Below are 16,627 nucleotides of genomic sequence, written 5' to 3' on the forward strand. Positions count from 1 at the left end.
GCTGGGTGCTGGGTGCTGGGGGTACTGTGGCTCTCAGCATAGAGGAACCTCACTCCACCAGACCCTCCCGGTGCTGGGTGCTGGGCCACTGCCCCGCCCCTGACAGATGGCCACCCAGCTCTGCCAGAATACTTCTACCTCGACAGTCAGCCAGTTCCATTTTTGGAGAACACAGATTGCTCGAAAGCTCTCCCTTAAATAGAATCAAAGTTTGCTTTTCTTTAACTTTTTCCTCTTGGCTCTCGAGAGCTGCCTGTTAATGCGTGTTCCTCTCTTGGAAGATGACAGCTCCCCACCAGGCCTCAGTCACAGTTCACGCGTGCATCTGCTTGGACACATTTGTGCTAAGCATTACGTGTTGTAAAAACACAAATAAAATTATATTTTCAACATCCGTATCTGTGGAGAAATGCTCCCCCACCACCACCGTTTTTGTGTATCTTTTTATTTCGTGTTTACCATGTTGCCTCGAAGCCTTGCTTTTGTTGCACCAAGAGAGACCTTGGTATTCCAGCATGAGTTTTCCATTGCCAAAGGGAAGTACCAAAGGGAAGGGAGGGCCCCCTCCCCATAAGAAATCCCCACAGCGGAGTGACTTCTTAATCCCCCACAGCTGGCCCTGACATGGCATCGTTGTCAACAAGGAAGGTGAGAAAACCTTCCACAGCCCGTCCTGCCTCCCACTCATCCCTATGGCTAGAAAGATTGGAGCCAGGTGTTTGTGGCTCCCTGCTTTTAAAGTATTGTCACCAACATGCTGTCACAATTACAGTGTGATTTTAGTTGATGACGCAGCCAGCAGAAATTCTCTCTGATGCGTAATTAGAAGGAGTGAAAATTATGTTGAAAACTACACGGCATTGTGTCGCCCTTCCAGTAGCTACTCATGGTGTCATCCACATTTGTGATTTTTATGCTATGGAAATCCACCTGATTCCTCAGTCCAGAATAAAATTTCCCTGGCAGGTGCCTGGTTTGGAATAAAATAGCACCGGACTCCCCAGCAAAGTCACAGTGTTATAAATGTGTTTACGTCTCTGTTGCAGAGAACTGGTACTCTGTGGAGCTCCCTCCTGCTTTCTTATACTCAGTTGCTCTGTTGAGGTCAGTGGAAAATTCAGTTTAATCACATGCAATACTTTGTTAGAGTAACTTCTAGAAAGCAGTACCTTTGACAAAAAGATCTCTGTTAGGAAAGGATTCACATTCTTTCTTTTCCTTTAATGATTTATAATTGAATAAAACAATATGAGCTCTTATTTACACATGAGCAAAACATTTATACACTGGATCTCCTCTCATATTCAATTTATGATCATGAACAGTCAAAGAGAACTTTTCCGCAGATAACAAGGGGCAATTGTTAAGAACCCTTTCTCCTGGCTGAGCCCACTTGATGTTTTGAAGGGCTCAAACCGTGCAGTTCTTTGCTCCGCGATGAGGAGCGTTCCTGGTCTACAGTCTGGCCTTGACATTGCAGCCTCGCTTATTAAATCATGCGGGTTAGGTGTTTTAAAGCACCGTGCTACATCTTTTGAGATGAGGAAGCTGCTTCCAGGGAGGTAGTTTTCAAAGATTTTCCCTCAGACTACTGAAGAACGGTTTTTGTTATAACTTCATGACAGCAGCTGGGACCCAGCAAAGCCCCAAAGGTTAACTCTGTTCTCGGTGGTTCACTGAAGTCCATGGGCTGCCTTGGGATGCCCAAAACGATACGGTTGCATTTAGAAGCTATTAGCAACCTCCTCGGGAGGGTTTGTTCCAAGGCACATGTGCTGTTTGCTGACCACCTTCCTGGGTGTCTGGAGTGGAAGTGATCCCCCCCACCCCCCCACCCCCACCGTTGTTTCTTTAGCATTTGTCCCAGTGTGACCATACCTAAGGCCAGTTAGCACCCTGCCAGTGATTAGCCCCTGGACTCCCACCCCTGATTCCAAACCAGACCTGGGAGCAGAGGGAGACTCCCTGATGCTAACTAACTGTAAAATAGCCCTCGGACCCTGTTGGTCTAATGCTTTCAGACAGGGAGGGAGCGGTTCCTATGGGTGAAATTCCCAAGGCCCTTAGAGGCAGAGCCATGCTGGGATTGACTTCGGGTGGCTACGTGACTTCCCCAGGAACACACTACTACTAGTCCTGGTGTGGGACGGAGATGGGATTTCATCTCAAACTTGAATCCAAATTCAAGTTGAATACCCGGATTTAGTAGGTGGGCATCTGATAGAATTCTGTTGCAGAGACGGGCAGTTAGAATATTAGAGGAGATTTTCTTGATACCCAGTCCTTTATTTTAGAGACAAAAAACGTACTAGCACAACTTGAACGGGCTCAGAGAATTAGGTAATAATAATGTATTGATGTTAACTTCCTGATCTGATGGTTGTGTTATGGCTGTGGAGGAGAATGTCCTTATTTGTAGAAATACACACTGAGCGTTTAGGTTTGTTGGAACATCGTGTAGACAGGGGAGTGGTTCTCAGATGGCTCAGGGAAAATAACATTTTTGTGCCACTGTTGTAACTTTACGTTAAAATGAATGGATGGACGTGAGTGGTTTGGGGACCACCCCAAGGCTCTAAAGTTGGCTTGTAGCAGAGGAGATATAACTTCGGCTCCCCCTACCCCCAACTTTGTCTAGGCATCTACTTACCCTAAATTTGGCTTCAACCTTTCAGAGTATCACTGAGCACCTGCTGCCATTGGACCTAAAACGTAAGAATAACACCGGGTGTAGACGTGTCTGACTGATGCTTCCTCAGAATGCTTTCCCACAATACTTGAGAACTTTAATTATCCAGAGTTCTGTCCTTGTCACTAGCTTGCAAGTGAGGGGATCCCTGCTGCTTGCTGGATCAGCCCAGATTGTTCAGAGTCAGTTCAGTGTGTGCTTTTTTTGTTGAAGTGGAGAGAGGGAGAGTCATGGTCAGAAGTGACCCCCTGGGCTCACCGCCTCCGCGATTGTGTGGACTATGAGGGAATTTTCGTTTAGAGACCACAGGATTGTGGATCTTTGCCGTGCTTATAGATGTGCTCTGAGGGCTTGAGCCAGGGCAGGTGGTCAGTTAAAAATGAACGGTGAGTAACAAATGCCCCAGCCTGTGGTTGTGGGAGCTGAGTCTGAGTCTGCGCTGTCCCTTCCTTGCCCTGTCCCTGGGAAACCCCTTCTGAGCCACTTCATCCCCTGCTGAGCGACCTTTGGAAACAGTAACCAAAGCCTTTGAAACAGAGATGCAAACATTATGTGCAGATCAGCATGGTGTAATAGGGTATGTCTGGATCAGAAGTGGGAGCCTGGCCGGTTGTTGTTTCATGCGGTGGGATATGAAGAAAGGAGAAGGTTCAATCCCTGACTTTGGGAAGCTTGTGATAACTGGGGAAATGACACTGGCACAAATAAGCAGTCCTCAGCTGAGCTGTGGCACTGTCTCGGCCTGTCTTATTGAAAACTGCAGTGTGGGCCTCTGTCCTACCTTTCACAGAGCCGTATGCATAGTGGTTAGGAGAGAGACTCACCGCCACGTTCAGATCCAGTCTTTACCAAACTGTTGAACTCTGTGAACCTCAACTGCATTATCTGTAAAATGGGATAAGTGACTGCTTGTCTCCTGCAATTGTTGAGAATTGAATGGAGTCATTCAGTAAAGAATACCCAGGCTGAGTGGACCCTCGGGAGAGCAGATGGGGCTTCAGATGAGGAAGGGAGAACATAAGCCAAGATTTGGAGGCTAGAATCCAAATTGTGTTGGAGGATGTTCAGGGAGCTAGCTGGACTGGGGTGAGGGAGAACATGGGGGCATCCTGAGGGATCCGGGTGCCCCACATGGCAGGCCCTGAACACCAGGCCTGGTACCATTTAGAAAGGGAACCCCCAAGAGTTTCCATATGGTGGACAGAGATGACCGTCAGGGCGTGCGGGAGGCAGCCTGGTCCTTAGGAAGGGACTGGTAAGGGCCTGTCTGTCCATAGGAGGCTGGGAATGAGGCCTCAGAGCCACCCAGCGGTGATGTTGTAAGTCCTGAGCTCAGCAGCGGAGGGGGATTTCACAGGAAAGCCCCAGGACTCTGTGTTGACTGGGTATGGAGCAGCTAGAAGAAATATTAGCCACAGACGACTCCGGGGTTCTGAGCCTGAATGATTGTCCAGCAGAGAATTTGGGAAGTAGGAAGAGAAACAGGGCCATGAGGGCAAGACCTGTTTGAGTTTGAGGTGACGGCAGGACATCCATGAAAACGTTCAGTGGGATGCTTTAGGCATGAATGTCAACTTCAGGAGACAAAATTCAGATGTTTGTGATAATGTACTTCCTATTTTTAAGTGATTTTTGGTTTTGGACTTCTATGTAAATATTTTTATCCAGGGCCCACAGTGGAGACCTGACATTTCTTCAACAGTGTATTAGGGACCTCAGATAGTCTTTCAGTGTTTCTGTTGTCCCGAGGACTGGTCCCAGGCCTCCGGTCCCCCCTTTGGAGCTCTGTCACCACAGCCGTGCTCTGGCAGAAGAGCCTGCAGGCTCCCTGAGCCCACATTCCCCGTGCTCCTGACATTCCCTGCAAAAAGTGTCCCCCCACACCCCACAGCCAAACCAAAAGCGAATGCCGCTGAAAAATTCAGACCAGGACCCCAAAATGGATTTTGTGTGCAGGCTGCCAGTGAGCGTACAATAGTAACCATCTCTCTCTGAGTACCTCGTTGTGCCCGATAGCATGCTAGGTGCCTGCATGCATTTCTGTTTTCATCTTCACAGTAACTCAAAGAGGGATGTGCTGATATCCTGGGTCCCCGTGTGAAAACCGGGAAGTTAGGGATGTGCCCAGGAACACGCAGTAAGGGACAGGGTTGGAATTCACACCACGTCTGCCTGACTTCAACCTCTATTATTGTTGATCAGCTGCTAGAATTGGGGATTCAGATCGGGCAGGGTTGGGGGGACACACACAGTGCCTGCCAATGAAATCCACCCCTCCCCGGGTCCCCACCCACACAGCCATTGTGGTTTCCTGCCACTCTTGCTCTGGCCCCTAAAATGCTAGGGGACCAGCTCCTTCAGTGGGCATCATTTTCTCCCTGACCCCAAGGGAGTCACTTAGTAATTTTGCCCAGTTCCTTCATGTGGAGGTGAGCAAGAGCCATTCATTAAAATGATTTAGAAGCCGAATGTCAGGGGAACATGTCTCCTTGTCTGAACATTGATTTTTATTTCTAGAGCCGTTTGGCCAGCGGCAAGCCTGTAACCGCCACTACTGGGCACATACATTTCAGCCATCTTGGCCACTCATGGTTTCTCTGGACGACCCAGGTCTCTGCAAACAGGTATTCCTCAGCCCTGTAATCTCTGAGATGCCGGTACTTTATCAAACTACCATTTAGCGCAGCATACTTAATTTTAAAAGCCTGGAAAATATGAGAAAATACAAATCACCTGTGATCTCCTCACCCAGAACTCATCCCTGGGTCTGTAATCATCTGTGTCTGTTTTCTCAGTATTTATACATGTATATAATGAGAACCATAATGTGTAGGTGACTCCTCGCTGTTACTAATACTAGCTGTCGCACTGCCGTTAGTCCGGATGATACCAGGCTCTTTCTGCAAGGTGCACGTGCTGGTCCCAGCACGTCCCTGAGTTCTGGATATTCTATCAGCCATGCAGGAGGAGAAGCTGATTCTTTGTGGTACATCTGTCATAGAAGTAGTTTGTTTCCCAGTTGGAATGTTCTTCAAGAGTAAGAAAATCGGGGCGCCTGGGTGGCTCAGTTGGTTAAGCGACTGCCTTCGGCTCAGGTCATGATCCTGGAGTCCCTGGATCGAGTCCCACATCGGGCTCCCTGCTCGACAGGGAGCCTGCTTCTCCCTGACCCTCCCCCCTCTCATGTGCTCTCTCTCTCTCTCATTCTCTCTGTCTCAAATAAATAAATAAAATCTTAAAAAAAAAAAAGAGTAAGAAAATCGCTGTTAATCTTCCTGGAAGTCACTTAAATGTGATTCCTAAGCTATGTCTCCCTGAGGAACCAGTTCTTTGTTTCAAGAAAGTGCAAAGCCAAACCATTCCCCATGAAAAGTTTGTACATAACACGTGGAAAGACTAAGGTAACTTACGCCTTCTGATTTTTTTTTTTTTTAATCCCAGTATAGGTAACATGCAGTGTTTTATTAGTTTCTGGTGTACAGTATAGTGATTCAACACTTCCATCCATCACCCAGTGCTCATCATGACAGGTGCACTCCTTACTCCCCATCACCTAGTAACTCCTTTTGATTTTGAACATTCGATTCCTGCAGCCAATTTTCACCCCCCAACAGTAACAAAACAGGGAGTCTGGGTTCTCAGAGTTAAAATTAGCATGTGAGATTTACCTTGCTGGTCTCTGTTGTATAATCTACCATCGTTATGACCATGAATCCCCTACACGTCTCATAATTTGGAATTCTTCAGGATTCTGTCTTGGGAGCTCTCGTTCCCAATAGAAATGACCTGCCAAATGTATTGCCCACATAATATGGAAGCTTCTACGGCAATTGTGGTGCCAGCGACCCAAAATAAACTTGGATTTGTTTTTGTATATCATAAGCGTCCAAGTATTTAGAACCAAAAATGTAAAACAACTCACAACAGATTAGTGGGAGGATAATTAGAGACGAGACAGATTGTTAAAAAGAATGCTAACGAGAGAAAAGCCAGGAGAGGCAAGGGGAAATGAGGAGGGGTCTGTACCCCAGAAAACCAGGAGAAGCAGGCGTGTAGTCACGTGTGGTTGTGCGAGAGCCACGTTGCTCTTGGCCCGGCCACTACCCCACCCCCCCCACCGTGTCCTGAGGAAGGAGGAGAACACAGGTTAAGTACTTCCCAGAAACTGATGTCTTGTATGCTGCTTATTAAAATTATCATTTTCTGCTTCAGTTTTCTAAAGAACACAGAGAACACCCTTTCTTGACTAAAGAGTTATTCATGTGGGAGCCTCAAGTTTTAGAACAGAGAAACATGAACTAAAAATGCCTAAGAATTAAAGTAAAATCTTCTTACCATGTTTCTAACTGCATTTCCCCATATGGCACGCTCTCTTTTTTAGACCCTCTCCATATGTCTCAAATGTTCCTTCTCGCTGTTAGATTTTTGTGTCTGTCCCCTGGGGGTAGACATGGAGTGCAGAGAGGGTATTTGTTTACCCGCATGTGCTGTGGTGCTTGATGCTGAGCCCCTCAGATCCCTGCAGGGCCCGCCTGGGCACCTCCTTTGTGGTGCCTCCTCCCGCTGAGCCCCTGCTGGGCGCTCAGCACTGGAGGGCCGGTGGGCACCTGCAGGGCCCCTGCCTGATCCCCACACTAGGCTGGAGTGTGATTGGCAGGCTGCAGGAGGCCCTCCACACTGTTGATGCCTTGTCTTCGTACTTCCCCAACTCTGCTGCGAACCCATAGACTCTACAAATACCCCCAGTTGCTCCAGTGGTTCTCACAGCCGGGAAGCCACCCAGAGGGCAGTTCTTCATCCATTTTTAAGGCTGGAGCCATCGCGTTTCCTTGGAGTGGGCCGTTGTGTGATGGTTGTTTGCAGGAAATCTTGCTTGACTTTGTATTTTTGTTTTTTCAGGGAGCAACACAGTGGATGGTCTGACTTGGAAAATTGGAGTGTTTATAAGTAGAGCATGAATTAGTAGTGGTTTTTAGGCTACTAATTTAATCTGGCTAAATCCATAATGTTTAACCTAAGGTGCTAAGAAAAATGCTGTGGTGACCATTTGAACCCCTTGAGGTTCTTCCGTGGATTTTTTTTTTCTTTTATCCAAATATGTATAGTTAAGTTTAAAAAGTGGAATTCATTTGAGAGTTTGGCTATCTGTAGAACCCTGGAATACCAGAATGAGGCTTGAGATAACCTGGTCCAAGCTTTTCTACGAAAATCAGGCAAATTGAGTGACTTGCCCAATGTTGCAAGGCTCATTCACAGCAGAGCCAGGCCTCTCCAGGTGCAGGCGGGATGCTGTCCATGGAAGCCAGACATGAGGGGTGCCTGGAGGCCAGGAACCCAGGAACATTAAAGGCCCCTTCTTGGAGCACGGGCAGGTACAGCCTGGCATCTTAGAAACGGTGTCTGCCCTGTCCAGAGCAGCATGTGAGCCTTTCTGCTCATCCCTACTGGGAAAATGGGGCTCCTTTTTCACCCTTTGCGAAGGCCCATTTTGCACTGATCGCCCATTCCCTCTGACTGATCATGGCGGCCCTTGTGACATCACTGCTCCTGACGTGGAAAGCAGGAGTGAGGTTGAGGGCCTGACCCCCCCCCCCACCAGAGCATTTAGGAAGAAAACAGGTATGTGCCCACCTCTGTTGGGAGAACACCACCTGTGCTCTTCTCCACTTGCCCCTGCCTGTGTTCTCAACCAGGAAGGGAAACCCTTAGATGTTTTAATAATAGCAATAAACACAATGACGGCTATCGCTTGGTCTTTTGCTGTGTCTGAGACACTGCGCTTCGTGTGCTCCCCCATTCCTGGACCCTCCTAACAGCCCACAGGGGCACCGATATCCTCATATTACAGATGAAGAAACCGAGGGATAGAGATGCTATTGAACCACCAAGGTCCAAAGCTAATAGTTGGTGTGAGAGCCAGGCTTGGAATGCAGTCTGAAGTATGGCTCCATCGTCTCTGCCAGCCACTTGCCACCTGTGTTCTCCCCCACGAGTGTGCCTGTCCCTTTACTCGCTTGCATGTATTTTCATATTTCATCTTACTTAGCAGGTACAGTCCTAAAAAGTTGCCTGCGTGCCGAGCCTCTGCCAGTGGATTGACACGTTCAGTAATGTGGCAGTGTGTCGTAGCTGAGCCGCACCACGTCTCGTACACCCCTTTGCATACTCAGAAATGCTGTGCTAATGGGTCGGGAATACGTGTTGAGAGGTACTAAATATGTATATTTTTAATTAAAAATTATAATGAAAATTTTAAAAAATTCTTTTCATTGGCATCTGTGTTACCATTCGACTTTCACATTTGATAGAAAATCCTATACTGTAAATGATTTTTTTTTTTCGGGCTTAAATGTTCGACCATGTTACTTGCCTGCCTGCTCACACGTGAACAGGCTTTCTGATGCCCAAAGATGGAAATTCCAGTTCAGAGCCCTGGACGCATAGCCCTGTGTGACTGCCCACCTGTCTCTGAGCTGGCTCTTCGGATGGCTGCCCATTGGAAGAGGGACCACCTGGGCAGAGGGATGGCCAGTAGTCACTTTGTCCCTCCCTCAGCTGGCAACCCCTACCCAGGCAGTGGGGATTTGCCTCCGGTAGGGCAGCCCCCTTCCATCTACACATTGGAAGGGTTGCTAATTGTGATCACAGTCCCCTCTCAGTGACGTGTTAACACTCCCGGCAACATGGGTGTATATCATTGGAGAGCTCAGTCGGGAAGGACTGATCAGTGCCTACAGAATCGTGGTGGTGAGATAGGGAGTGGAGCTTATTAACTTGAGCAAACACTTCCTGAATGTCAGGCCCTGAGGCCACAACAGGACTAAGCACCATCTTTCTCAGGGAGATAATGCAGCATGGTGAGGCGGGCACTGAAATCAAGGTGGCAGAGTACTATGGGGGGCATGGGGGTGACGTGACATTGTTTTAGTGTTTGAGGATCTTAGTGCTGAGCAGGGGTTTTACTGTGGGGGAAAGGCCCACAGGAAGTTAGTTACTTGCTGACCCTGAGTCCTGCCCACAAGCCCGTGGTGTTTCCCGTGGTCATATTGCCTGGGGTCTGGTCATGGAGATGCAGACGACTAAGCTTTTGGGAAAAACCTTGGTTTTCCATTTTTAAAAGCTAGATTCAAACCACTGGAGGAAGAAAGTTTCCTGGCCAACTTTATATGCCAGCCTCCTTTGTTTCTAGCCCAGCCTGGCCGTCAGAAGGATGTATTCTCCCCTGTTGTTGTCAGACCTTACAGAGAGCATGGATGGACTGTGGCACCCAGTGGCAATGACAGTAAGGCTGGTTTGCAAATGAAGCTGTTGCCCAAAGAGACACAAAAGCTGCCAAGGATGCCTTTAGTCCTTTGTCTCACAAGTGGTTAGAAACTTAGTATTTCCCCTTCTTTCAGCCTATCTGGTTCCTAATGGTGAGCCACGATGCCAGGTGGAATTTTTTCTGCCAGCGGGACACTCAGAAGAGAGTTCAGTTGACAAGCTTTTCGCTTTGCCCAACACAGTTCAGCCGGCCTCCACTGTACATGTCTTCGCCCCAGCACGGCCCAGCTCTCTGGCCTCATCCCACATCCTGCCCTCCCGCTGGTCCTCCGCAGCATGGCCCCATGGCCTCCTTCATGTCTTGCTCACAGCCCCGTGCAGCCTGTCTCCTCTGCCCCCACGCTGCCTCTCCTCTCCTGAGCTCATCCCTGGTCAGCAGTTGATGATGTGTTTGAGCCTCTGTGTGACAAAAGAAACAGATGATAACCGAAACAGCTGAGTGTGAGGGCATTTTTGCTTGAGTCGACTTTGACTTAGATTTGGCCTTATCTGAGATAAGTTGTGCTGAAGAGCCTGCCCCCCTCCCTTGAGCTGCCCTTGGGGTTTCTCTGACAAGCCGTGCCTAAGATACCAGCCACAGTGAATTCATTTGGGACCATCGTAAGTCAAATACGCTAGCCCCCATCTGATTGAGGTTCAGTGGTGTGGGTCAGTTAAGCCTGATGTCTTTGGCCACCCAGTGCCACAGATTTACCATGATGGCTCTTGCAGTAAGTATTTTCAACCCAGGATTCTCTGGGTTTAGGAAGCAGGCACGCCAGCCCGGCAGTTAACTGTGACCTGGTGGGGATGCCAGCCCCCATCCTCACTGTCCCACCTTCACTCCCGTACTCAAACCTGGGTGCTCCCAAACTATGACTGTATTCTTTTTGACTTTCTCACCCAAATATAGCTTTGCTAAGGGGGAATCAACAGTTTGGCATATTGAAGGAGGTGGGCTGGAAGGAGTGAGAGTGGGGGGTGGGCAGTTGTATTTTTCAGCACTCTTCATTGGAGTGACAGAAAGTCAAATCAAAAGTAGACAAGATGAAAAAAAGGAAAATTTCAAAAGGAAATCTGTTGGCTCACATCACTGGGAAGTATGGTTGGATCTAGGGGCTCTTCCTCTCATTCTGGGCCTCATCCCTGCTCAGCCCTTCATTCTTCACAGACTTCTACAAACGTGGGCAACTCCAGGTGGCGAGAGCCAGTACTCCCTAATAACTGTGGTGGGTGGGAGTCATGGGTCCCCTACGGATGGCCCAGTGGGGTGGGGATGGCCCTGCTGAAGCCATAAGAAGAGGAGTTTTGTTGAATAAGAGAAGGGATAAAGGATACTGAACAGTTGAAAACAACAACAGAGGACCACTGCATTGATTTTAAATGGTCATCCTTTAAAACATCTGAAGTTCAGTATATTTGAGGGGTTTTTCCCTTTATATATATATCAAATATTTTGATCATAAATTTCAGCACTGGTGAAAGCTAATCTTCCGGCATAGCTAAAAAAACCAGACACAAATTAAATGCACATATAATAGCACAAAAATCTATTAGAAACCAAACATCAAATATATCCTAACCTTATATGAAAAATTACTTTGGACGCTTTGTACCCTAATCAAACTTTGTCAGATCTCCTTAGCATTTAAAATAAAAGCCTTTCGGAATTTTTAGTTGACGCTTATGATAGGTCCTAACCCTAATGGGGGAAATCCCCACAAATTAATGACCTTCAGTCTTATTGTAAATGGCATTTTAGGTACAAGGAAGCTTTCTGGTTAATCTGCTTTATGTTGCAGGTCCGATAAGTAACAAAAATAAAATGTCTTTGCCATGGACCTCCTAAACTTGGGTGTACAATGTCTAAACGAATCGTCTTGAATATACTTCTGAACTATCAAATTTGTTTGACATTTTGTCTTAAATCTCCAGAACCCCAGCTGGAAGATGACAGAGCATATTTTGAAGTCGTCTGTTATAACATCTCTTTATCTTAAAAGGAGTATTTAAAAGATTTTGACTTGAAAATCACCAACATTAATAATGTATGACATAGGGCGCCTGGGTGGTTCAGTTGGTTAAGCAACTGCCTTCAGCTCAGGTCGTGATCCTGGAGTCCCAGGATCGAGTCCCACATCGGGCTCCCTGCTCAGTGGGGAGTCTGCTTCTCCCTCTGACCCTCTCCCCTCTCATGCTCTCTCTCACTCTCTCTCTCTCAAATAAATAAAATCTTTAAAAAAAAATAAAATAAAATAATGTATGACATAGTCAAGCTTTTATGAGAATTCTGCCTTTAATGTATGTAATTTTATTCAAGAAGGTTAAAATGTGCTCATTATTGTCAATGAAAATGTAACCCAGGATCAGAGATCCTGGTTTGGTGTAAGAAAATCATCACCAAAGCTCAAAAGTGTAGTTTATGTTTAGAGCCATCTCTCCTGTTTGCCACTTCAAATCATATTTTTATTACTGTTACTAGATGCAGATAAAGCTCATGGAACAAGCTGTGGCTGGTCTTTAATGTGACAGCTCCGGAGGTGCCTCTGTCAAGGAGCTTGTTCACATCCTTCCTCGACTGTGAACCCAGTCCATCCCAGGCAGCCTGTGCTCACGGGTCTGCACCCTTCTGTGCAGTGTGACCGCTAACTGGCCTGGGATCCTGGGCTGGCGTTCAGGCTCTCCAAGACTTTTACCCATCTCCACATGTGGAGCACATCGTCCAGCACCTTCCTGCCCAGGACCCCTGGTGGAGCAAGGAGAGCATTGGAGCTGCTGGGGGGGGGCGGGGGGCGAGTTGGGCGGTTGGGGGGCTGTGGACCCCAGTTGTTCTGAGAGCCTAATCTTTAGCTTGGAAGTTAAAATCCTGGTCACTCGTGAGCACATGCTACATGAGACAGCATCTTTTTCATTTTTTAACAGTGATTTCCATTCGTTCTTTGTTCTTTCTTTGTGCAAAGGTGTTGCGGTTTATACATTATTGAACAAGCTGTAGAGGAAGTCATTACTTGGTGAAAAAATGTTACTTAGCATCATCTAATACAGCATGCCAGCAATTGCAGAGATTTTTTGATGGTCCCATTCTAGATATTCTCATCCGTAATACAATTCATGCAGAGCACAGTGCGGCAAAGCCTCCAACCAAAACGCTCAAGCACCAAATAAAATCTGTGTAGTTGGATTTTATGATTAACGGGAGAGCGGAAAGAAAAGCCCATCATTTGAAGTCATGTCAAATCTTGCTGAAACACCCAGTACTCCCCCATGCTTCAGGTCCCATGTAGTGGGGTCTGGAACTGCCTTGTATCCTGTATGTATCCAGCTCCCATACTTAAGAGAGAGGGTGTCAGGAAAGGGGTGTGGCCCAGCAGGGGCTGCTGCTCTTGGGCTCTTCTTTCTGTCCACAGCCCAGGCTATCCCAGGAATTCATGATTGGGCCAATGTGAGCAGGCCCTATGGGAAAGTGTGTTCTTCCAAAATATGGCACAGAGAGGGTGTGAGTAGAAACACTGGTTAATGAGGGCTTCCGGTCCACCACGTTTGGTTAGTTACTGTTTACTTACAGTGGGTAAAGATTGCCTGAGACTTCGCAGAAGAGTGTGAGGATTTGCCTCTCCTGCTGGGAAAATGTGTAAAGTTCTAAGAGAAAGAAAAATCCCGTTATCTTTGTTAAAAAATCAAAAATACACATTGGAATTCAAGGTGCTTTTGCTACAGCTGGGAAAAGTAGATGGTATGACTTGAATGAAAGAAGAAGAAATGGAGCAGATGTGTGAGCAAAATAGCCACAGGGAAGTGGGGGGGCTGTGGAATTCCCAGTCTGCCTCCTTCCCTAGAAGGTTTCCCTTTAAATTAGATAGAAATGTTGCTTGGAGCCTGGACACTGTGCGGTGGTGCAGGGCTTGGGGCTTGGGGCTGGGCGGGCATAGCCGTCCTCTGAGACGTCCGTGAACCACACTGCCCATTCTGCATTCAGAGATTTCCCTTTGAGATCTTGTAGCTCCACATGGCAGTGGCCTCGTGGCCTCATGGTTGCTTGTGATACGTTCCTTATCCCAAATCTTCACTCCCTGAACCTCAGCCCAGCTTCCACCTAGAGACACGGGCCATTTCCTTTCCCTAGGATCAGAGGGAGCACTCATCATGGCTTTGGAGGGTTTTATGGAAAGTGAGGATAGACTTTTGACACTCCACAGTCCTCATGCATTTCCCGTAGAAATCATGGTACAGGGTCTTCTGATCCATGCTCTTATGGATTAAATAGACCTTTATTGGTGCGCGAGTCTGCACCACTTCACTGGCTGTATGTGTTGGGCCAGTTCCCTGATCCCCCTCAGCCTCAGTCCCCCCCTGCACAAATGGGGGGATTCTCACTTTGTCACGGGGCTGTTGGGAGTGTTCAGATCATGTAGGTGTCAGTGAGGTCAGGTTCCTCCCTAGTCCCAGACACCTGCCTCTTGGATTTCACTGCCTCCGCAGCTACGTGTGACAGTGCTCCCATGGAATAATGGTGCTGACAGCGCTCCCATGGAATAATGGTGCTGAGGTGCCAGAAGCTCGCCAGGCAAGCTTTCTGTTTTGGTGGCCATCTCGCATGGGTAAAGTTGTTGCCAAGACTGTTCAGAGGACTTTGGCCCTCTCCTGGTAAAATACATGTCTGAGAAAAAAAGAACTTCCAAGCCCTCACTCAGAGTAGTAATTGTTATTCATAGAGTGCTCCCTGTGCCTTATATTACAGTCTGCATTTAGGTACCTGTTAGGGGCTGAATTATGTCCCCCAGAATTCATATGTTGCAGTCTTAACCCCCAGTAAGTCATTGTGTGACTGGACTTGGTAAAGGTCCTTTAAATAGGTCATTGAGTTAAAACGAGGTCTTGGGGGTGGGGGGTGTCCCAGTCCAGTGTCACTTGTGTCCTGTAAGAAGAAATTAGGACACAGACGTGCAACGAAGGGAAGCCCATGTGAAGACACAGCAAGAAGGCAGCTGTCTGCCAGCTAACAAGGGAGGCCTCAGAAGGAAACAACCCTGCCGACACCCTGATGTTTTGACTTCTAGCCCCCCGAACTGTGAGAATATCAGTTTCTGTTGTTTACGCCCCGTGGGCTGTGGTACTCTTTGGTGGCAGCCCCAGAACACTGACACAGTGCCACTGTCTAAGGTCTAATGCTGTCTCTTTTGCTCCTCTTGACACCTTTCTGTGCCGATGAATATTCTGAATCCTGCTCTTCTGTACATATTTTCTCAAGTAGCTTTCATTACTCACAAATTTGAAAAGGTCTATTAGCAAGTTATTTGTAGGAGCGCCCAGGTGGCTCAGTCGGTTAAGCGTCTGACTCTTGGTTTTGGCTCAGGTTGTGATCTCAGGGTCGTGAGATTGAGCCCCGCACCGGGTTCCGTGCTCAGCAGGGCATCTGCTTGAAGATTCTCTCCCTCTGCCCTTCCTCCCCTCCCCTCACTCACACACACACACACTCTCTCTCTCAAAATAAATAAATCTTTAAAAAAAAAAAGTTATTTGTAAATATTATTTCTTGAAGTCTTGTTACCAGTAGAAATTGTCCTCTGCCTGGTCATTGCTGCCTTAGCATGCCAACTCCTTGATGAGGCTTAGAATACCTTGGTGCCCAAGCCTTCTGGACAGAAGTGTACTTTCATGAATGGTCTGCCTTCTGGATTCTGGAGCTAGTGAATCACCACAGTGCTCTCTCACGCATAGCTAAACTAACGTAGGTTTGAAATCGCACAAGAGGATTCATTCGAAGATTTAGAGGTTTATGTTTTCATGTGAAGTGAGTTAACTTGTAAGTAGAAGTCTAAAATCTTAACTTGGTTTAATATCCTGGTTTACTTTCGTATTTCCTATATGCTTGAATAAAATGTTGTATAAACACACACACAGAGAAGCCATTTGTTTAAAGAATTTGTATGTTCGCCTAAAAACCTTGTGAACAGCCCCTTCGCATCACTGTGCTGTCACTTCGTGTGCTGTCCGAGGGCCTTTCAGTGGCTGGCCCCTGCTGGAGGCACTGAGCGGGGCTGCGGAGTCTTAGACCAGGGGTGAGCCTGCTCTGGGAGGCAGTGTGCAACACTCCAGGGTAGAGGATGATCACAGGGCAACATTTTGTTCCTCTTGAACTCTTGCCCGTCAACAAGGGAGTAGAAGCAAAGGTAATTCTTAGGATCATTCTGTCTTTACTCCATTTAAAGGAAGAAAATGAGAGGCACAAGCTACCCATAAAAGTATCATGGTGGGGGAGGGGGGGCAGAATCTGCAAATGGCCACAGTTTCCATACCATCAAAATCTCCACATTGACCAAGTTAAGAGGTGGTGCAGAGCTGGTGGGTGGCAGCCATCTATTAAGAAAAGCTGGGGAGCATGGCCCACCCTACGAGTCTGGTGGCACACCGCAGCTCTGAGCGTTGATGCACCTTCCTCCCCTAGGCTCACTTCTCAAGAAGGTTCCAGAATTCTCTGCATTCTACCCGGGCTGAAACATTTTTGCTTTAGGGCTTTTCACCCTGTTTTCCCCATGCACAGGAAGAAGTTTCACACTGAAACTCAGCACTCAGTCCCTTACGTAACTGAAGCAACAGACCATGCTTGATGCACTTTGAGATTTTCTTATTCCCTTA

At 47.4% G+C, this 16,627-nt stretch overlaps 1 protein-coding gene across 13 annotated transcripts in view; it reads left to right on the forward strand.

Moving 5' to 3' along the window:
* NCK2 (NCK adaptor protein 2) overlaps positions 1 to 16,627 on the forward strand; it is a 148,824-nt gene that overhangs the window by 111,182 nt on the left and 21,015 nt on the right. The window lies entirely within an intron of this gene.

This window comes from Phoca vitulina, unplaced genomic scaffold (assembly GCF_004348235.1).
Source record: "Phoca vitulina isolate PV1807 unplaced genomic scaffold, GSC_HSeal_1.0 scaffold22, whole genome shotgun sequence".
Lineage (NCBI taxonomy): Eukaryota > Metazoa > Chordata > Mammalia > Carnivora > Phocidae > Phoca > Phoca vitulina.